Here is a 23,670-nt window from a genome sequence, read left to right as displayed (position 1 = left end):
CTTTCCAATTAGTACACATCTTCTGAAGTGCACCAATTAAGATTAGTTTTGGGCACAGCACCAGGCACATTAATGAGAATGATGATTATTAAAAACTCTCTCAAAACATTTCAGTTTGTGCACTTACAATGTACACAAATAAGCAGAAGGAAAAATAAATAAAAGCTTTTGGAACTTTAATTCTCCCTAAAGAGTTCTATCACCTACTCAAGGATGCTGGTAAACAAGGTCAAATCATTACTCAGACAGTATTTGAAGTTAGAGAAAGAACAAATAATTGACATATTTTGGCAAAGTCCCACAGCAACCAGAATGGGGACAATGATCTATTTCCACTGAAAGAAAAAACAGTTAGAACGTCTGTCTCTACAGAATTAGAAATTCAGAAATATATAGACCAATACCAAAACTTGTCATAAACCTGAAAAATTAATATTTCCTAATCTAATGGTACTGTGACATCAGTTCTAAAGTGGCTGTAGTAGTATTGATTGAAGACAATACTGTATTTATCTCAAGTAAAGTGTCTGAATTTGAGTAAAAAATGAGCTGTTTTTCAGAAGGAATCTGCTACCATATACAAGGGTAATGCTAACTGCAATAGGATGATTTTTACAACATAAGGAGTAGTGCAGACGAAGTCATATTTTGTCCAAATGTGTTTGGGTGCAGTTTGTTCTTGGCTAAGAAAAATGATGCTCTCACTCAGACCAATGACTCTCTATCTCTAACACAGTAGTTTATGAATCCTAACATAAATAATAACAAAATTCAGGAAAAAAAATCTGTCAGTTCCCTGTTAATAAGATCCACCAACTTAATAGAAGTTTTGACAGTTTGAAATGGTCATGTGTACATATTTACGTTCATGGTGCAGGATACAGTTGCACTCTTGTTTGGCACAGTCAGGCATGGTCTTCTTAAGATAAAAAAATAACAGTGAAGGGTTTGTATCTCAGAAACGAGTCAAGACATCAATAAAGTTATTGCTAAGCTGGAAAATACCTTGTTCTGTGGCAAATACAATTTTCTGTCAAGATGAAATTTAAGTTATGAATCAAAACGTGAAACATTATTTGTCTTCTTAAAGCAATAGCAAAGACTGTTTACCTCCTGCCTACATAAGATATTCAGATATCCATGGCCTACACAAAGACATGAGTTATCATTATCAATAAGAACGAATACATTGGGGTTGTTTTTTGCCACACTAATACAATAATGTGTTCCCACTTTCTTTCAGGCTGCAAGCCACATGAAGTTAATGACCTGTTTCCAAGCTGTAAGTGGAAAAGCAATGGAAAATTAAATTTATCCTAATTTGTGCCCCTTCTGTCTCAAAGAGAGCACTGGGTAAAAGTAAACTTAGAAATGTATGAAACTTATAGAAGATGTAATACTTGATGTATTTAAACTTAATTAATCTTTCTGGCTTTTGAAAGCCTTGTTGGGTTTTGAGAGCTAGATACTCAGGAATTATACTACCTTGTCAGAAGGAACTGCATTAGTGAGAAAAGGTACTCTGGCAAAAGCACAGAAAGAGAAAAAAAATGTAAGAAACTAATTTTTTTGTTAAAAAAGTGTTGAAAAAACAACCCAAGACACTGTTGCTGCACATGCTACACAAGATTACTTATAGAAATCTTCATAAAATTGTCAACATTTCATGCCATCATGAATGGAATATATACATCAGAGAAAGTCAGTTTACTGGCCAGGTTTAAGTCAATTCTTTTCCTCAATATGTGAAGGACTGAATTCAGCAGGAAAATTCCCTACACACTGACTTTGCCTGATCCACTTTACACTTGTACTACAATCTCCTAACAGTGATTTCCAGAAGTTGGTGGTTTGTTTTGTTTTGTTTTCAATTATGAGAGAAAAACAACAACAATTTTAGAATTTTATATGGCAGATTTTGCATTTAACCACACAGAAAAACAATGTATTAAACTCAAGCAGACATTTCAGGACAGCAGCAAAGGAAAACAGTCTTTTTACAATCAAAATACCGACAATCCTAAAGGTCAGAAGAGATTTAGAAGAGATTTTAATAACTGACCATCATGGGACAAAGAGTCAATTCCACTATCTAATTATTAAAAAAATTAGCTTCTTCACAAAGATCATTTGACTTGAGTCTTCTGATTGAAACCTGTCCAGCTTTGTCAGATATGTTTGATGCAATTAAAAAAAAAAAAAAAAATCACATTGGCTGCCACTCAGTTTTGTTACCAGTTATTTGTTTGCAGGTATTTCAGTATATTAAAAATGACAGTGAAACTTTAGAATCTATATATAATATATATATATATATGAACATGTATATAAAATTTATGCTGGACCTGTATGCTCAAGCTTTGCTTTTTGAAAGAAAATGCCTTCTCATTCCCATTAGAATAGAATTCAGATTGACTGAAAATGCAATTACAAGTTCTTAGCTCTTGTCCAAGCCTTGTATTTGCTGTTTGGCCACTGACAGTGCAGCAGGCGCAGCTGCTGAAAAATAAAAGCAATACCTTGGAAACAGCAAAGGCTAAGTATGTGGATCACTCTTATGCATTTTTTTTTTTATGAAAAAAATCCAATTCAGCTGCTACCCAGAGGGTAATGTAATGGAACAAGGATAGATTGCCATATCTTTGCAGAAAGCCCAAACAATTGTTTGGTATAAGTGAACTATTTCAGAATAATTTCTGAATTATCTCTGCCTCAAAAGGAATATTATTTATGTATAAATATATACACTTCTGCTTTTTTTTACCACTTCTCTTTCAAACATTCAGGAGTGTATAAAATCAATCAGATTCAAGGTGACTTACCATTAAAAAAATTATGTATCTAAACTCATTTGAGTTCTCACTTTGTTACTGCATTAATATTTTATCCCTCCCATTTCATTGGGTTCCACTTTTTTTAGCTTTTGTTAACTAATTTTATTTGCATTTTCTTTCATAAAATAAGAAAATAAACTTGTATACCAAGAAAAATCAGAAAAAATTGGTCTGTGGCTTTTCTCAATATGGCAAGACTAGCATACTCCTTAACGTAGCGTGCTACATCTTGGGAAAGAGGAGAAAAAAAAACAACACTTATATTTGAGAAAGGCAAGTGGACTCTCTCCTCTTAAATGTAGTTTTTAATTTAATTAATAATAAAAGCTTTATCATTAGGGAACTTGCTAACTCACATTTTTATATCATTATAAATATTCAGAACAAGTTAAAATGTTTTAGCACTTTCAAATAAACTGTTATTTTACTTAAAGTAATCATCCAGAAACTTCACTGGATATTGCTGGAAACCCATTTTTTAATATTGTGCTGAATATTAAATATTGTGCTGCTGTTATTAAATAGAATAATCAACTGTGTGAAAAGAATTGCATCAGTCAATATACCTTTTTTCCTGGTAATTATTCTTTTAAACAGGGATGAAAATGACTCATGTTTTTGGGGTTCCAGAATTTTTATGTTTTGAAGATAAAACTGTTTTTAAATTTAAAAAATTCCATGCAAATACTATCCCATCTAGTTAATAATTTCCTCCTGAAAACCAAATCAGTATTTTCTTTAAATTCTAGAGAGGAAAATAACACACCTGGAAAAGAACTATGTTGGTGTATACTTCATTGTTGTATGTTACATATTGTTTTTCCCTCAGGAATAGCTAAATTGTCACCAGGAATAATAATGACAATGATAACAATAGTAACAATTTATAATACATTAATATTCTGATTTCTGTCATTCAAAAAAAATCCATCCTCCATTACCTTTCTCCTTTCAACCCTGCTTTCATTTTTCTCTCACCTACAGTCCACTGAAAGTAAGAAAACTGATATGTAGTACTATTTTCTGAAAATAGGAACCACCCTGGAGGCCATATTCATAAGGGAGATGCTTTGTGCACAGTCAGTTCTATAATTCATTCAGTACTCGGTAGAAAGTTAAAGGAGAGTCCTACAGTTCACAGAGAGAGATGTGCAAGATAGGACTCACCCTTTAAAAACACAAATGGACTATCTAAGCATATCTCCCACATATATCTTCAACATACCTTGACCTGAACGTGGAAATTCAGAACTAAGCCTCCTCTTCAAAGTCTTACATCAGACAGAGAAATCACTATGGAAAACCCTGTTCTTTCTGAACTAAAATTCATGGGCTTTTATCCATGGCAGAAGCTCATTTCCCTCTGCTACACCTCAAGCAGCTGAGCAGGAAATACAGACTTAATTGCATTACTTGTGATATTGCCAATATTTCAGTGACCATGTCACAAACTGGCCCACCAAATCAACAGATGTCATCTAATTGAAGGCAGAAGAAAGGAAAGAGCACAAAAGCAGCTGTACTTCAAACTTGTCTTTTATCACTCCATCAGATTTGTGCTAAAGATTTTACATGTTAAGCTGAATGCGCAGGGTGCAGAAGAAAAAGTGCAATGCATTTTTAAAGGTTTTTAAAGGGCAGCAGTACACTGATTTCTACAGTAAAGACTGAAATGTTCTTTATTAATATTTAATTGGTTAAAACTCTCCTGTATAAGTCATAAGAAAAATGAAGTTTTAAAAACAACAGTTTAAAAATAGTATTACTCCCATCTATGCCTAAAAGATTTTAAATAGCAAATTACATTTACATAAGCATAAATTTTAAACGTAATTTTAAAACACACAACATGCAAAAATTGCCAGTGAAATTTTAATAATGATCTGTTTTAATACAATGTGTCATAGCTGCATTACAAGAGAATAAGGAAATCAAAAGTGACAAAGAGAAACATTTCCAAGTTTATACCCATTGCCAGTTTAAACAGTCATGGAAGGAATAGCTTACCAAGATTGCCATGTTCTACCAAGGAGGTGCATTGTCCTAAAATTGAAATGCATTTAACTGCATTAAACATTGGGATTATTCATAAAGAAACAAACAATACTGTACTGTAAATACTTGGCAAAAAAAGGACTTTCCCAAGCTGTCAAAACATATGCATGGATTTAGAAGTCTATTTTATTACTAGTATACATGCAGTACTGTAGTCTAATTCTTACGTCCAGCTGAGAAAAAGAAGAGACGATTTTCTGAGACAAAAAACTTCCAGGGCTTGAGGAAAAGAAGCGGGGATTTTCAGAAACAAAAGGAGTACTAGGGCTTGAGAAACAAGAAAGACCTGCAGGTAAGAACCCAAGAAAGATCAGAGAGGTAGGTCAGGAGAAAGCTGAGTTCAGGATCTTTGTTTTTCCTTAGAACAAAAGAAAGTCATGGCAAGAGTTCTCCACAGAAATTCAATAAGCACATAGTCTATATCAAAGGGAGAGAGAGCTCTCAGCTCTTAAATAAGCATGAGCATTATATGAATCACTGTAATGTTAAGAGAAAGATGGCTATGTCTTATGGCTAAGTCTCACAAGGTATGAATTTGAAGATTTTGGTTTCTTAGTTTTTCTGATTAATGCTCAGAGAAGGTTCGACAAAAGACATAAACAATTTGCAGCTCAAACTCTGGTTTGAGCTAACTCTGGTTCACTTAGGCTATGCTCTGACAAAGGACAAACACAAATTACGTTCACTTGATCATTTTCAGTTATGCAACCTAAACAGGGCAATAAAGGAAAAAAGGCATAGGGTTTCTTACAACAACCAAGACTTTGGTTCTCTGACTGTAACTATAGACCACTACATTTCTCAGCCTTTTCAACTGAAGGAGCACTTAACCTCTGGAAGCAAAACAAATTCAAAAGCCATCTTGTGCTTACTGTGCCAAAGTACCCACAATGGCCTTCTTTTAGAGACAAGTAAAAATAAAGGTAATTTTCATTCTCCCCTTCTGCTTATATATATGAGAGAATATGGCTGTGCAGGAATGTCTGGTTTTGACTTGCTTTTTGAGCTTATTTTTGATTTTTATTGACCATCAATTACCCACAGACTATGGGCTGCATAGCACTGCTTTAGGTAGTGCTGCAATTAAATCACATCACTCAGTGAGCACTGGAACTAATGAAGCTTGGTCTCTTAAAGATTTGTTTTTCATGGTTGATTGACTCTGGTGCCTAAGAATGCAAACTCCAACTGAAGCCTTCTCTTATGATAGGCATTTATAAGGGCTGGCTGGTTTATTGTTTACTCTTTCCCTGCTCCCCATTCTCCAGCGGTTAATAGTGTGCAATTTAATTACGTAGCTTTTCCTTTGTCTGCAGGCCTTCCAGGGAACATTTACAGAAGCTTTCTACTATACTCCGCCATCTATTTTCTAAAGGAAAAAGAATTTATCAGATTTACTAGACATGTTTGAAGTTGGCCTGTGAACTCAAAAAAGTTATTCTGGAGATTTAAGGGTAATTGCACAGACTTGGTAAACATGCATCTTCCTTCCATGGGAATTGAGGATAAAATAACTTGCCATACTCTGATTTATTTTTTTTTTTTCAAAACTCATTGAAAATCTATTGGTGAGGAAAAATACAAAACATTGCCACTGGAATATGAACAGAATAAACCAAACTATCTGCCTTCCCTTATTTAAATGCCTTCCCTATACTTCACGCCTTCTAAACAACCTTATTCTCTTCCATTCTCCACCCCAAGGTAAGCTGCTGTGCTCCCACACTCTTCTCTGACTTATCACCTCCGCTGGGACTGGAGTCCCTTGTTCTCCATTACATGTCTCTATACTCATCTCAGGCACCTAAGCCACATTCAGCTTACACAATATTTGTGCTTAACCTCAGCCCTGCTTCCAAGCCAGGAGGGCAGGCATACTTCAAAAAAGTAACCCAGTACACATCAAGAGACTTCCAACAGCAGCTCAACATTTATCTACTACAATTTCAATGCAGAAGTAAATTTACATTAATACATTTCATGCTATTGTCAGTGGGAAAACAGCATTTGATTGAAAGATAATTATATTTTAGCTGTCTTTCAAATACATTACAATATGTTGACATAAAATCTAAAATATCTGATTTTAGAGAAGACCATGCAGCACCAGACTTAAAAGAAATTGCAACACAATCTCATTACAATACAAAATTAGATGTATTGGTTTGTAAATTCCCCCCCCACAAAGTAAGTCTAACTCTGTGCTGCTAAGAGATCGCACAAAAACAACTACCCTTTGACAAGTTGTTTTCATAGCTTTTTAGGATTTGACACACAAACCTCTAGACTTACAAGAAAAAAGTAATAAATTGATTGTCAATTCACTAATGTCTCAATGATGACTAACATCTGAAAAGCTGACAATATCAAAGTACAGAAATAACTGTATTCATGAATACATTTTGAGAGACATTTGTACACAAAAAAAAAAATCTTTGGAACTGTAGATGAAAATCAATGAGTTTTAACCCCTCAATAATTAATTAATTCCTAAAAAATTTAAAACTTTTGAATTAACAAATTTTGGTCTTGGAAAAAGGTGTAGGAAGAAGAATCTCCTTGTCATTCCAAATTTGTAGACAAAGAAACTAATATTGACTAAATCCAGAGGCAAGCAATTTTATTGATTTATACTAATTAGAGTCAAGTCTGCAATTTTTCATATGAATTTCTCCACAATACTGTTTTTCTACTATTTTTAATGCAGACACAAAATTTTTGTGATGAATCAAGTTAAATTAAGTGCACCCAAGGTGGTTACTGTTATGTTACTTACACTACTACTTAAATAAAAAAAAAAACTTATTTTACAAACTTGAACATGATTGTGCCAGATGTATACATAATAGCAGAATCCATATCTCACACCTTAAATAAGAAGCAACATATACATACCTCTGACAGAAAGAAAAAAGAAAGAAAAAAATAGGAGTAAATAATGGGATGGTGCTGTACCCAAATTCCTTAACCATTATGAAACTGGAGACTTTTAATTATATACAGCAAATAGTGGCTAAAGTAGGATTGTACTCTAAGTGTAACATCAAAAAACCCACATAACAATACAGGGACAAACCCTTATTCCTTATTTACCATATAAATAAGATACTTTGTAAGGACAATATATGTTTAAGGTATAATTTTCAGACACAAGCATGTATATAAGTCAAACTTATACATAACTATACTCATTCTGCTTTCAGAACTTAACAACCATGGAATCTGAGAGAGCAATATGAGAAGACTCTGACCAAATGCCAAAAGTGCAGACATTCAGTTGTTATAGGGAGCGTTTATTGCCCTGGAACAGAAGCCAATATTGTGCACTGAAAAACCATTGATTAAAATGTCTGAACACTCTTGGGAAGCAGGACCAGAAATTAAGACTTCCCAGCTGTTCTAGCTTGTGTTCCCTCGCTGCTGAGTTGTCCAGCACTACTCTGCTGCACTACTTCAGTGTGCCTCTGCAAAGCTGCAGAGAGCTGGCCCAGGAAGGATAATCCTGGTCCCAGATCAGACAGCACTAACTAGGCACAGCCTGACTTGGAAAGAGAGATTGGTTTGAGTTTAGGAGGGCACAGAACACAGCTTGTTCTAGGTTCTGAGTTCTCCAATCATGACACTGTAATTTCTGGTGATCACTGCTACCATGTTTCTCCTTGCTTTTGTCCTCACTGTAACTTCTGTACTCTGTACTGATTTCAGATTTTTTCTGTACTGGATACACCTTTAATCACATTTCCCTGATTCACCCTTCCATGGATCTTAGGTGGCATATTACCCACCACCTGGACCCAAACCAAACCAGGCATAAGCCAAGCAGTAATTTTTTTTGCTGTAATGAAGACACCAGGTTCCTGTTGCCAGTGCCTATGGACACTGAGTACGTTCACTGGCAGACTTGGGTGACTACATCTACAGGGTTTTGTGGCTTGTGCTCTTGAAGGTAAAATTTATGTTTTATCTAAACCACAATTCAGGTGCCTAAATGCTTTTTTGAATATGGTCCAAAGAAACTGTCCAAAATTTTTCTTACTCTGCATGAGTTCTGTAATAATAAATCTCCTTTAAAAAAAACCAAACAACAATTACCAAGGAAATTTTCCCTCTACTCTCATTAGGTACTTTTTTTACACCCCCCCCCCCATTTGGAAATTAGGGCTGAATAAGCAATCAACCTAACCAGTTGCATTTAAGACTTGTACTATAAAACTTTGCTCATTTCAAACAGAAACCACATTGGCTAGTTTTGCATACCTTTTCTCAGGTGAAATCAGCTTGCATTGGAGTCTATCAATGGAAGAAAGATTTGGTTTCAGCCTCATCTTTTACCACTGCATTACTGTTAAGGAAGTTGGATTATTACACTTTACTTTCACTTTTCTACAGAAGTTTTTAAACTCTTCTGCAACATTCAGGGATTATAATTTAACACAAGGCTTTAGTAAAATGTTAGAGAAATCAAAGACAAACAGAAATGCAAATAGACGGTATTGTACAGTAATTTTATGGGCTATGAAAGCCATTAATTTGCAATTGTACGGGTTTACTGCCTGTTGAGGACTACAAGAGTTCTCCAGAAGTATAAATTAAGCAAAAGTATTGTCACTCAGACTTTACAATTAAAGGCTAGCAGAGCTAGCCACTCCTGTTTGTGCAGTTACATCAGAGAAACAATTACTGAAAAGGTAAGATACAATTAACACATCAAATGTACATTGTTCAAGCATGCCAGACAAGATCTATTAAAATCTGAGGATAGATAAACCCAGTATATTCTGGAGTCTATTTTGCAGAGAGATGTGTTCTGAATCCAAGTTCTCCAAAACTCTCCTTACTTTGTAAAGAGTAAAGGAAAAAAAATGTCAGAAATACACAAGGAGATGCTGTTAAAGTCTTTCACTAGTATCATAGACTACTATCTCAGGAATGTTGTGTATAGAAGGTACTCTTATATTCTTAAAAAAAAAAATCATCTTCATGCAGACCCTCTTGCAAAATTCCAACTTTGGTTGATTTGTTTTGGTAAGTTTAGTGGCTTATCAAACTTTACCTCAGGTTAGCTTTCTAAAGGGATAGTGAAGGGGTTAATAAACACTCTTTATTTCACCCTATAAAAAGTAAAACTCTAAAGTAACAAGGACACCAGACCTGCATTAATTTCTGGTAGCCTTCAGCACTGTATGATTGCATCTATAATCTTTTATGCACAAAACAAAGAAGAAAACAAACAAACAAACAAATGAGTGTTTATCTGCAAAATGGAGACAACTGTATTTGCACTTTCTCAGATGTGTACAAGTATAACTCCATAATTTGAATGTTTTCAGCAAGTTTTCAATGTATAGTTTTTAACCATTAAGTATTTAATACTATCAGGGGACCGGAACATGAGTGGGCTCTTCTATGAAGACAGGCTGAGAATGTTGGCATTCTTCAGCCTGGAGAACAGCAGGCTCTAGGGAGACCTTCCAGTCCCTAAAGAGGCCTACAAGAAAATCAGAGAGGGACTTTTTACCATGTAGATATAGAGACAGGATAATAGGGAATGGCTTTAAGCTGAAGGATGGCAGGTTTAGGTAAGATGTTAGGAAGAAATTTTTTACTGTAAGGGTGGTGAGACACTGGAACACATTTTTCAGAGAAGTTGTGGATGGGCCATCCTTGGAAGTGTTCAAGGACAGGTTGGATGGGGCTCTCTGCGTAAAACTTGGTCTAGTGGAAGGTGTCCCTGCTCATGGCGGGGAGAAGGGAAACTGAATGAAGTTGAAGGTCCTTTTCAATCTAAACCATTCTATGATTCTATGTTTCCATTATCTACTGTTCTAAAAGTACTCAGAAATATTAAAAAGTCTTGAGGTTTTATAAGACATTTAAAACCAAACTTGTGGCATTAACAAACTTGTGACATTCTGCATTCATTAGGGTATCAAATATCTTTCAAGATGGAAGAATACTTGGAAAGTCACTGTTCCCTGGAGTGAGACAAATGTATGACAAAATGTGTTTTAGGAGGCAAGGCAGAGAAGCCCATAACTCATGTACAGTGTATTAAGTAACTACACACTTTTCATACTTCATAAGGCAGGAAAGAAGCACTTAGAAATTTTACAAATATACTAAGAAATAATGCTTATACTTTCCATGAAATATCAGTATCAGATTACTGATATTAGTAACAAGAATAGTTTTATAGAAAATAAATTAATATCTTCTGCAAAGACCAGAGATAGAATGTTGCCATTTACACCTTCACCCACCCTTTGTAGCTGGAAATATAATGCTACATCCATTTCAATTAGATTGCATTACACCAGAAAAACAAACAGCCAGGAAAGTGATGGAGCTTAGTGCCACAGTCTGAAAGTGCTACCAAAACATTGTAAAAGTGGTTCCTTGGAGTGAGCAAGTTCCTAATTTTGGACAATCTCAGAACTAAATAGGGACTCCAGTTTTCTTTAAATGTAAGCTTTAATTGTTGTGGAGAAAATAGTATATGTTAAATTCTGTAAACCAGATGGATTAACTTAGTTAACTTGCAAGTAGCAACTAGGTTGCTAACTGCACACAGCTAGTCATACTGCCCACACCAGATTTTGCGAGTGTAGAGCCCACATATTCTGTTACATTTGCTGTGTGCAGAAGCTCAAGCCATCACTGTTTTCAGTCACTTGTACTAGCATTACCAGTCAAGAGCAGATCAGTATTCTCTATTCTAGAATACTCTAAGATACTTTTAAAGTTGACCTGTAAATACTGTTTCCTTTCCAAACTGTATTTTGAAACTTTGCTTTCCTATAGATTTACTAGGAAGAATAAATAGGCTGGAAAGTAGTACTTTTGAGAACACTCCTTTTATTTCCTGAAAGTGTTTACATGCCCAAATCAGATTGCTGGCCCCCATGTTGTTTTTTAAGAATAATGAAATACCAGACGTTGCTAGAAGTTGCTTCAGGGTCTCATACTGTAAGCTTTTGTTCCTTTCAATTAACAGTAGTGCTGGACTTTCTGGGACAACCACTCAAAGGCCTTGTTTATGCCCGAAAGTTCAGGCTATCACTGCCTCCACAGCGTTACGTTGTACGGCACGAGGACAAAGCTTCATTAGTCTTCAATGTAAGGCACAACTTCACATATCTGTGCATATAACTACTTTTGGGTTTGTAAATCCGCAGGGGAGGCCTCTGGCTCCTGCCAGGGGAAAGCGGCCCCGCGCCCATGCCGGGGCTGTCGGAGGTGCAGCCGGGGCGGGCGGGGTCTCGCCCTGAAGCGGGGCAGCTCTGCTGCCCAGGGCTGCGCGGAGCTGCCTCTCCCCTTCCTCATCCATCCGCCCGAGAACGGGAAAGGCTGCGCTACTCAGAGAGGGGGACGAGGTCCGGCGGCGGAGGACGAGGACCGGCGGGGGGACGGCGGGCAGGGGCTCCTGTCACGGCGGCTGCAGAAGCTCCCGGCGGGGCGCAGGAGCCCGCCCTGCCCGCACGGCCGGGGAGGGAAGGCGGGAGGAGGAGACACCCCCCGCCTTTATCGCTCGCACCGCACCGGGGTGTGCTGGCTCTCGGCGCCGCACAGCAGCCTTGTCGGGGGACAGCGACTCGCAGGACCCCTCCTTATCCTGCCCCAGCAGGCTCTGTCCCGCGGACGGTGCCCCGGGGCTGCAGCCCGGACCCGCCTCTCCCGAGGTCGATTCCGTGCTCTCGGCTATTCTCCCCGCCGCGGCGCCCGACTTGGTTCAGCCCGGGGCAGGCGCTAGGAATAAGCCCTGTCCCCTTTGAAGAGCCTCGGTTGAGGCTCGTCTCTTCCCTCCCACCGCCGCTGCGCACTGCTCGGTCCCGACTGGGCCCTCCCGCCGGGGCGGCTCCAGCGGCTCCAGCTCCACAAGTTCCTGCTGCCCGTGCCCCGGGCGCGCGCACGAGGCTGGCCCGGCCGTCGGGGGCGCCCGGCGGGAGCAGCGGGAGCGGCGGCGGGAGCAGTGCCGGGAGGGGCGGGAGGAGGGCTGTGGTGCGGGAGCCGCCGATGCCGCTGTGAGATGGCATCATTCTGCGCGGCGGCGGCGGCGGAGCGCGGCGCGGAGGGGTGAGGAGCCGCCGCGGCGGCGAGGAAGCGAAGAAGAAGAGAAAGGTGGGAGGAAGGAGAAGGAGGCGGCAGCAGCTGTGAGGCTGCGAGCCACGGTAAGGGCACAAAACAGGCTGTGCCGCAGCCGCTTCGGTTTGCGGTCTGGCCCGGCAGAAACACGGCTGCCGTCCTCGCCGCCGCTCGGCCGTGGGCAGCCGGCGGGGTGGGCGCTGGACGGGTGCGATCTGCCCCTGTCACCGAGGGGCGGGGAGGAGGGGAATGGGCGTGGGGGCTAAAATGGCGAAGGGAGCCGTAGTGAGGTCTCGGTCTCTCCTTTCCGGCCCTTCCACTCGTCGCACCCCTCGGGCTCTGCTGGCGGGGGGCGGCGGCTGTTGCTTCTCCCCTCCCGATGCCCCACATGGTGCTCGGAGAATTGCTGTTTCTCTGCCGTCTCCCGCTCTGGCTGGCGTCCGGACAGGGCTGAGGGCCTCTGGGCCCGCACCTGGCGAGGGGAGGGAGGGTCGGGGCTGTGGTGAGCCTGTGCCGCCGTGGGGCGGGGGGACAAGGGAGGGGGAGTGTCGCCGGTGTCCGGTGTCAGGGGAATAACCTTGTTTATTCCTGGCTACGGCCTTTGAGAGGGTGACTGAGGGCTGAGTCGTGACCTGTGTCAACGCTGAGTGGATTGCGAGAGGCTTTAGTGGCCAGGAGTCAGCGAGGCAGCTCCGTGGTCGGCCCTGGCTTGCTTATGTGCGGTGTGAAAGCAGAGGAGAAGGATATTGTTACGTTTCTGTTCACCTTCCTTTGGTGAAGCCGGGGAGGGAGGAGGTGAGGAGCCGTGTCCCCTCCCCGGTGCGCTGCTGTCGCCCCTCACGGTGCCAGGGCGCAGGGCGGCTTGTTCTCGGTCAGCGCTCAGGTTATAGGTGTCTGCTCCTCTCTCGGGTTCCCTGTGATGGGTGTTTGGCTGAGCACACTGGGTGAATTTGAAAACCTCAAAAGACCTGTTTGTGTCGTTTATCTTTGTTTATATTGTTGCAAAACGTTACAACTCCGTGTGTTTATTTACTTGATTATATTTGTAGTCGTCTTATATTTGGAACCATACCAATTCTCATGTAGGGTGATCTAGCTCTGCTTCCAGATCTATAAATGTTTAAACAGTACATCAAAGAGAAAAAAGGACTTAACACCATCTAATCATTTTAATTGGAGCTCTTCAGTGTTTGGGTGAAACTGTAAAAAGAGGTATTCATATTTCAGTTGTATTTTCACAAGGCAGCTGTGTCTTATAAAAAGTAATCAGGATGCCGTGCATTGAAAAAAACTCAGGTTATGCAAGTTTAATAATACTGGTTTACTAGGGGATGCAGTCACTGTCTGCAGGTAGCTGGGTTATATACAGTCATACATGTGAAAGACAGTATGATCTTCATAGTAATAAGTCTACTTTTAAAACTGGAATAATGGTTTAATCTCTGCAATACAGGAACAAAGAGATTGATGTTGGCTATGGTAATGCTTTACTAACTTGGACTGGTTGTATATTTGTTAAAAAATTTCTTTGCTGCCTTATCCGAGTCCATGTTGGTCAAGGTATAAACTGAATAACTATTTCTGGTTCTATTATAACTAATAAAGACAAAAGAAATTTATATATAATACTTAGAGAAAAAAATCTGAAGATTTTTCATCCTTTTGAGAAAAATTTTACAGCCACAAAAGTACAATTTCCTTGGATTCATGACAAAGATGCTTTCAAATGGGGCAACTAGAAATGCTTTTGGTTGATTCTGCTTGTGAACCTGTGGGTTTAGAACCCCTTTGTCACCTCTTCAATGTGAATTTTGTGCTATAGCTATTTTAAATGTCTGGTCCTGTAAGTGCTTCTAGCTTGAGCAGCTTAGTACTATCCATAGACTTTCCGCAACAATATTGGAGAACAATTCCCTTAAATACGCAATTATATTTAAAAGATTGAGAGCTTTGCAACTGATTTATTCTCTTGGTATGCGACACTTTGTTACCAAAAGAATATGGATTATTTTTGTTTGTAAAATAGTTTACATTTGTTGCTAAATATGAGTAAAAAAACACTGTAAGTCAGACAGTATGGTTTTTTAAAAGCGTTTTCAATAAAGTTTAAATAATCACTTGCCTACAAGTGCTTCTTAAATCACAGGAATACTGATGGAGTTCAGAGCCAACCACTTTTCATGAGTCTTCTTCCTTTGGAAGAAGGAGAAATTTTTGCTAGTTTTACTGCTTTTCATCTTCCTTTTTATCTTTCAGTATGAAGTGGAAAATGTGAATAAGTTGGAATTTCTACCCACTTCCCTGTTGTTTCTCATGAAAAAAATGTGTGTGAGGAAAGAGATTTCTTCTGGGTTTTGGACAGGAAGAATCAGGAGTAAGGATCTACAGCAGGGAGTTGGTATAGCATTCAGTTTCTTCATGCTTCCTTATGCCATTAAAACATTAGACTTGAAAACTAAGGTGCCATGATCAAAACATCATGATCTAAGCCATGGCTGTTAGTTGGAAATATCTTCTTTTTATGTACTTAAAGCAAATACTCATTGTTAGCTTAAAAAAACCCCTGCAACCTAAATCCCCCACAAAAACCCCCAAGTTGATTATAGAATTGAGTTGAGATAATTAAGTATGAAGGCTAGGTGAGGTAATGGTTGGGTGATAAACAAAAATAAGTGCTTGCTGCAAGCTATCTTTAAGTGATTCTTGTAAGTTACTTTTAACTGTGTTAAAAACACTCTATGTAAAGACTGAAAAGGAGTGAAGCTACTGATAAAAATGTTTTATCTTTTAAGCAAGCCTTGTACTGTACTTGCTTGCTTCTTCAGAGTGTGACATTCACCTGAATTAAAAAAAAGAAAAAGAAAAAGCCCTTCTGACTCTTCCAGAAAATCAGTTGCGTACTGACTCAAAATCAGAAAAGCTGCTCCAGTGTGCCTGTAATAAAGTGTGTAAACTGGGGCAGGATTCCCCAGTTTCTACTGTAGTGTCATATTAGCAAAAATCCTGTTATTTTTCCTGTCCTTGCGAAACTTGTAAACCAGAACTGCTGAACTCTTCCTTTGAATTCTGAGTTATGCAATGCATACTGACACTCTTCTGTATTCTTAGGTCTGTGTCCCAGTGCTGTAGACAGTCGGAGCTGGTTACCTCCAGGTCCTTCTTTCAAAGTTTGTTGCCGTTACATTGTTAGGCCACTTTCTGTGTCGATGTTCATTCAGATTTACTGTAGTATTGTGGAGTTCTCCTGTGGTTACATGAAGTGGCCGTGGGTACGGATCATTGGAAATACTGGAGGTCTCACCTCTGTTTTCTTAAAAAAAAAATAATATAGCTGGAAGGAGAAACCTCTTATCAGCAGGAGTTTGGAGTGTCCAGAAGAGGCATTCCAAAGGCTTGTAAAAAAGAAGTCTTAGAGTGGTTCACCCTCTTTCCCCACCCTGGCCCTCTCTCTCATAGAACACTGACATGACATAGTTTTTGCTAAAATTTGCTTGATACTTTTAAGAGAGAGTAAGAGGGAGTTTCTGTTTTTAATTCCTTTTTGTAAGTGAAAAGCTCTTATTACTGCTGCTTAGGATATGTATTTACTGTGTTTGAGGACCTGCTAGTTTAATCAGAAGTGTATTTAAGTTTAGTTCTGTTTTGCAGGTGTAGTGTTGCTTTACAGAGAAACACTGGAGATTCCAGGCAAGCGATCAGCTGTCAGAGTGGTTATAGGATGTCAGAATTGTTTACAGGGGAGAGGGCTACGTTTGGTTTTGTTTTTTCCTTTTCGTTTCTTAGCATTGCAGGGAAAGTATGTCAGAAAAACCTTTAGGTTTCTGTTACATATAGGTCTTATTAATTATTGCACATATAGTAAGAAGCAATTAATCATTGCAGGATTACATGGCTGTACTGCTGTAGTTCTCTAGCAGTATATGTATGGCAAAGAAACAACTATATTTTAATTCCCTCTCCCTTCAGTCAGTGTTGAGGATTGTGTAAATTGTTAATCTAATGTACAGTTTGACAATTCAGTATCGTCAAGAAAATCACTTTAAAATCCTGTTAAAAGAGAGTATGGCTTTGGATTTAACTTACAAATTCTACTGATTTTGAAGAGTCAACTGAAATTTACTGAGCTGGTTGTGTTACTGTATGATGACTGAAATAAAGTCATGAATAAAATTGGAGTGAAGCATGTGTTTAACAGAGCAAATTACGTTCTTCGGTTTTTATTAATCACCATTTGTCTTTTCATAGGAGTATGTTAGATATGCTTATGTTCTGCTTTTCTGCATCTGAGCATACTTAAATGTAACCAGTTCAAAACCTGAAGACTTTTTTTCAAATAAAATTATCTGTTACACAGTAGGATAATCTCTTGATTTATGTGTAAATGACAGTGAGAATGCAAATACATATTAGCAACTGACCATTCAAGTAGTTCAAAGAGCGTAGATTTGCTCCCATCTACTTTGATTCCATTAGGATTTTAGGCTTATTTTGCAGGAAATTGTCTTGAAGATAGAAGAAAGCATTTTAAAAACTGATGAGAAGAGGAAGTCAGATTCTAAAGATAAGCAGCAAAATAATTCTGTTTTGTGCATTTAAGTATCTTCACCTTGCAGCCTGAAGTGGGCAGAGGAGAGCTCTCATCTGTGCTTCTGTGAGCATAGACAGCAGTAAACAGGATACTCTGCACACATTTCTCATTACTGGGGTTTTTAACCCAGATCTTTTGCTGTAAGACTTAAATGGAGCAGGAAATTAGCAGAAGAATCCTTTAAAAAAGGAAGCAACTAAAAACTTTTATCTGTTGCTCATATATAGATGGGTGAAAAACATAAGAGAACTTTGGATTGTATGTGAGGTTCAAGGTAGCCAGCAATTTCTCAGTATATATCAAATCAAATTAGTTATAGTTTTAGAATGGGCTAAAGGAAACAGGAAAGATACAGTTGATAATCTGTAAAGTTGTACAATACGCTTTGGCGTCAGAACTGAAAAAATAACACATGTCCAGTTTTGAAACGGAGTGCTGTGGTAGTTCATGAGAAATTCAGAAAGAGTTTTCTTGTTTGTTGTTTGTAAGGATGAAGCAAAACTGAACAGATCATGATACCTTAATCTTGAAAGCTGACCTTGTTTTTACTAACTGGTGTACCAAAATTACATACAAAATTCTCTCTTGTATTTCCTAGCATCTATGATGACATAAAATTATGTTTGTAAACATAACAATTAAAAGGCAAAATAAAATGTAAGAGGAAGGGTCAATAGAAGATGAAGAGTAATAGGACTGGTGAACTTCCCTTTTCTCCTCAGGTTAGAAGTGTGGAAGCTGCTTCTTCTTAAATTTCAGTTCCCTTTTTTCCTCCATTCTTGGCACATTTTATTTTCCACTTCCAGCTCTCTTTGTACAGCATTATCTTTTTAAAAAATGATCACTTTTCTTAGTAGATTAAAAATTTTGGGAAAAAAAAAGAAAAAAGAAAAAAAAAAAGGATGTATTTTTGACTTCAAGATGCCGGTTACAAGGACAGGAAAAATTCAGTTAGGATTGAAAATCTGGTGGAACACTGATATCTGTGTGTCATTCCAATATAAAATAAATCCCTGGCTGAATGTCTTGTAAGAGATTGCTGACAAAATTTTGTCATGGGATGGTGAATTAAAATGCATTGTTAAGGGAATAGCTAAGGGAAAGAAAACTATTTGGAATCTTATTTCATAACATGATAAAATGTCTTCTGCTAATGAACTGACAAAATCTTTAGGTAGTGAAATTATTTATTGAGTAATGAAAGCTGAACCTTCAGATGGAAATAAGTGGGTAGTGTAATATTTGGTGATAGGTACGTTTTTTGTCTTAACATAGGAGACCTAATGTGTGTTGGAAAGATTAGCTACATCTATTCCTCAAAATGAGGAATAATGAAAATTCCTCAAAACGAGATGTAATGAAGTATTTGGTAGCAAGAACCAAACATAGTTAAGAATTATTTTACAAAAATGTCCCATCAGGAATGGAGTAAAAAGCTAAATGTTGGAATGTATTCAGAATATAATATATATGAGCTTACATGCTATTTTTATATTACTTACATAAGCATATTTGTTACTTTTCTATGATAAATGGTTTTGGGAATCTCCCAGATCTTTTAGAAGTGAACTATTGGGTTTCTTTGTTGTTTGTATTCAGTCTTTGATCAGGAAAATACAACTGATTGAGGAGAAAACTATCAGAGTAGTACAGCTTCTGTGCAAATGAAATGGAAAATGTTAATTTTTAGCATTTAAAAAAAATGAAGAGAGGACTCTAGCAGAGACCAACAGAACCCTAAATATTAAATATATTAAATATAATTTTCAGCTTATGCTTTTAATCCTTTTAAGCCTATGCTTTTTAATCCATACAACTAAACAAAGAGATGTTAGAGCACACTTTTGAAATTTGAGGAGGGTAGTCTGTCAAGAAGTAATTCTTACACAATTCAGTTGAGATGTACTGATGCATGATTCAAAATAAGGAATAAATTGTTATACAGACAAGGAGGAAATCCATTGCTAAGAAATAAGGATTTTAATAAAAAAGACCATACAGATCATACTTTGGTGCATAAACTAAAAGCATCTTAAAATATTTTCTAAGAGCAAATTAGTCTAGACTGCCCATTGTAGCCTTTTTTTTGGTTATAGTTTGTTTATATTTTGTTTTTTTTGGAATATAGCTGTCAGGGATAGCCTACTTTCAGAGTTGGTTGCTGTTCTTGTCTCTTTTGTATAAATCTATCGTGCTGATTGCTTCAGTTTCAAAGCTTTAAAGGCCATAAGAAATCAAAATTGATTAAATAAATCTTTATTAACAGAGAGATACACTTTGAGCTTATTTTCCTGAATATCTGAACATTTTGTGTTTCAGTCCCTCCCTGATAACAGAGGGGAACTAAGCACATTTTTCTGGATGTTTAGTGGCACTCCACTGCTTAAAAACTGGTGATTTTAAGGGTTGATATGAAGATGTAGGAATAGACTAAAGATGACAACATCATCATGCCACCGTTTATGTGCACAGTGCATTCCTAGCTTAAATGAATGCTTTGTGTATTTTTTCAACTTTTCCATGTTCTGCCCTGTCTTGAAAGCTGTACAGGACGACTGAAGGAGGCACAAAAAAGGCCAGCAAGAAGAGGAGGGATTCATATGGAAGAAGACTTAGAGAATGACTAAGCATTTTTAATACTCTTCAGGCCGAAGGCCTGTGTGTTGACCATATCATGCAAGTGTGTGTTTTGTGAGTAAAAGATGCTGGAGATGCATTTGTCTTGTTTGTCTTTCCTCTAATATCTAGCCTCACAAGTCCCCTGAAAATCAACCTGAATTAGGGAATAACTTTGACATCCTTCAGTGGGAAGCTGGTCTTTTCTGTGCACTTTTTGTAGCCACCTGGTTTCAAGGCAGTGTTGTTCTCAAGAATAAGCTGTTAATCATTTTAAGTTTTATAACTTAGTCTTTAGATGTTCACTAGAAAGGACACTGACCTTCTTGGAATTGTTTTCTTTCACTGTTGCTTTTGTAATGATGTGTTAAACTGTATTATTGTGGTCCAGTACTAGCCCTTGAACTTGAAAAGTCAAATTTTGGGCCCTTCTGATAAGACTTCTGTTTTATTAATTTTCATGTTCTTATCTTGCAAGTTTTTTTGTAGTTAAATTTTGGAATCAGATTAATTCAGGTTAAAACTGGATTGGAAAATATCTAGCCGAAACAAGCAAGCCTTTGTTTTAAGAAGTGAGAATTATTCATCAGCTTAGAGCCTTGGTAAGGATCAGGTTGGATTCTGTAGCACTGTAGAGACTGAAGGGCTATTTCTGAAAAAGTAAGTGACAATACTTGTCTGAATGCTCTCAGGTAGAAATAGGTAAGATTAGTGCAGTCTGTGGCTGGAAGTAGGACAGACATGTTTTAGTGTTTTAACACTGCTGAGATTGACAGCTGGAAAGAGCCTTGCATAGCACTTTTAAAAAATCAAATATTCAGAGAAAAGAGAGTGAGAACATGCAGTGAATTCTACTTATACTTCTTTGAGCTATTTTTTGAGATAAAGTTACTGGTGAGAGGTGGATCACATCAAATGTCTTACTGACAAAAATTGTGCAAAACCCTTTCTGCCACTTTCTCATAACAGTGAGTAGGCTTCTCTTCCCCTCTTTGAATTGTTGTTTTTTTCTGACTTACCAAAACAATGAGGTGGCTGGGAAACTATTTTATGGAGCTGTAATAATTTATTTCCCGTTATTGGTGTTCCTTAGTCACCTTTTTTCATACCCCATAAAAACATAGTGTGTGTGGGGGGATGTAACAGTAGCAGCAGCAGTCTTGGTTAACATCTTTAAAGTTGTTCCATGTTTGCTGATTTTGCTGTGTCTGCAGTAGAGGTGTATTTACACCAGTCAAAGCTATTGTAGCTAATAAGGTGATGCTGACAGGCACAAATTCCTGCAAGTGGATTTTATAAGCTATCTGGGTGCTCTTGGTATATGCTCAGGCTCTCTGCCTGTTTGGAAGCTCATGCCTCTCCATTTTCCATGTGGTTAAAATAGGTTATCTATATAGTTTAATATGGAGGTGCCTGTATGTAACTAGGGGGTAAAGTTTTCTGTTTGCAGTGTAGGTACACTAAAATCTGCTCATATTTTAACAATCTATCTTAATATATTTCTTTACATTGCTCTTGATGCAAGTCTGATGAGCAGTAATTTGTACCAAGCATTAGGATTATCCATAAGAGAAGACAACCCAGAAAAGCGTGTGTAGCTAGCATATTAGATGTTCTGGCAGACATGAGAACTATTCAGCTAAATATTAGAATCAAGGAGAAAATATTCTTCCCTGATTTCTTGACATGCGTGTTGGCCTTTACCATTTTTCCATTCAAAAAACCTGGAAGTTGTTTACTGTGTTTCATTGTGTGTGTATTTTTTTCTGCAACACAGAGGAGGCATTGTGATCTTTTTCATATATTGACATTTTGATAGGATCTAGAAGCATCATTGTGATTAATATTCACAGGCAATGCATACTGTAAATATTTTGCTGTAAGTTGCTGTGTAGCAGTGGAGCTAGGTTCTAGACAGTCTTTTCTTACAATTACAATTCTTTGCTTCATGTGCCCTTCTAGACCTTTCTTACATGTAGTAAAAAAGGCACTATGCAGTGCTGCAGCTCAGAGTGATTCAGAGCTTTTGTGGTGTTTGTGTAGCTTTTGAGTCAGGCAGCATAGAGAGCTTGAGCTCACACTGCAGCCCTTCGCTCAGCAAGCGCATGAAATTGTGTCTCTTGTCTCTGCTACGCTATTGAACTTTATGAAACTCATGGAAACTTAGTGTTTCAGAAGATATTAATTCTCAGTTTATTTTAACTGAATCTGGTGGTGAATAGGTTCACTTAGAGGCATGGAGATAAAAGGAAGAGAGGGGAAGAGGCAGGTGGACAGTATGAGTCATGCATATGATGTTTGCTTGGGAAAACAAGGCTAAACAGGTCCAAGTATAAGGCAAAACAGAACAGACAGATGTGTGCAGTGGAATTATAGTAATTTGTCTGGGCCTCTTGCATAACACTCAGAAGTACAGTTTTTGTAAACTTCTGTATTGCTACTGTTTTTTTTTCTTAGACCATTTTATGAGGCTGGTAATGTTACAGATAATGCACAGATCAATTCTGCAGCATTTGTAGCCATGGTCAGTGAATGTGCTTGAAAAAATGCAGAAAATATTGTTTGTATATAGCTTGCTCTCCATATCAATAGGAGTAGAGGAAGATTTGGTTTTTGAGGTGGAGGGATGGAAAATGCATATAGCTTGGCTTAAGAAAGATAAATACAGTAATATTTATATCAGACCCAGCGTGAAGAACGTTAGCATTTGTCCAAAGGAGGAATGGAGATCATGACTTATGAGGAGCAGCTCAGGATACTATGTTTGTTCAGCTTAGAGAAGATGAGACATAGAGGTGACGTCATTGCTATCTTCAACTTATGATGGGGAAGAGATAGGGAGGTGCTGATCTTCTGGTGTCCAGTGATAAGAGGTGAGGGAATTGCTTAAAACTTGGTTTGGTTGGTTAATAAGAAGTTCTCTGCTGAATCATGGAATGGTGTATATTGGAAAGGATCTCAAAAGTGGGGTCAAGCACTGGAACAAGCTCCCCATGTCATGGCCCCAAGTTGTCAGTTTGCAAAAATGAAATAGAGTACAGTATTTCAATTGGCAGGGTCCTACAATGGTCATCTAGTCCACCTGCCTGAGCAGTTCAGGGCTGACAGCAAGATAAACCGTGTTGTTAAGGCATTGTACATTTGTACAATGTTACAGTTGTAACAAACCTGTTAGAGTGTTTGACCAACTTCTCAGTGAAGAAATACATTCTAGTGACAGGTCTGAGCTTTCCCTTACTCAATGTTGAACCATTCATACATGTCCTGTCACTAAATAACCTGGAGAGGAGATTAGTGCCTCCCTCCCCAGTTTCAAGTCAGCAGACTTGCTACTGGTGTGTACAACTCCAGTATCCAGATCAGTGATATAAATATTGACCAGGACTCGCACTAGAGCTGAGCCTTGAGGAACATTGGGACAGGTCACCAGTCAGATTTGGTCCCATTTGGTACAATGCCTTGAGTTCTGCCCTTTGGACAGTACTTCACTGAGCA

The 23,670-nt window shown here is 38.2% G+C and overlaps 1 protein-coding gene and 1 pseudogene across 3 annotated transcripts in view; one reads left to right on the top strand and one right to left on the bottom strand.

Moving 5' to 3' along the window:
- Nucleotides 1-11,774: 11,774 nt before the first annotated feature.
- On the bottom strand, nt 11,775-14,521 carry LOC148185028 (uncharacterized; annotated as a pseudogene).
- WWP1 (WW domain containing E3 ubiquitin protein ligase 1) overlaps nt 12,911-23,670 on the top strand; it is a 58,050-nt gene continuing 47,290 nt past the window's right edge. For 2 of the 3 annotated variants that reach the window (XM_088051213.1, XM_005517048.3), the window contains exon 1: nt 12,912-13,057. The gene's annotated coding sequence lies outside the window, so the exon portion shown is untranslated. Of the gene's footprint in view, nt 13,058-23,670 lie in introns of all 3 variants that reach the window. The other variant, XM_014256184.2, reaches the window with a different exon arrangement.

This window comes from Pseudopodoces humilis, chromosome 1, assembly GCF_049639895.1.
Source record: "Pseudopodoces humilis isolate 2021_Gansu_Grassland_sample_001 chromosome 1, ASM4963989v1, whole genome shotgun sequence".
In the NCBI taxonomy this organism is placed as follows: Eukaryota; Metazoa; Chordata; class Aves; order Passeriformes; family Paridae; genus Pseudopodoces; species Pseudopodoces humilis.
This window is presented reverse-complemented; position numbering and strand designations above follow the sequence as displayed.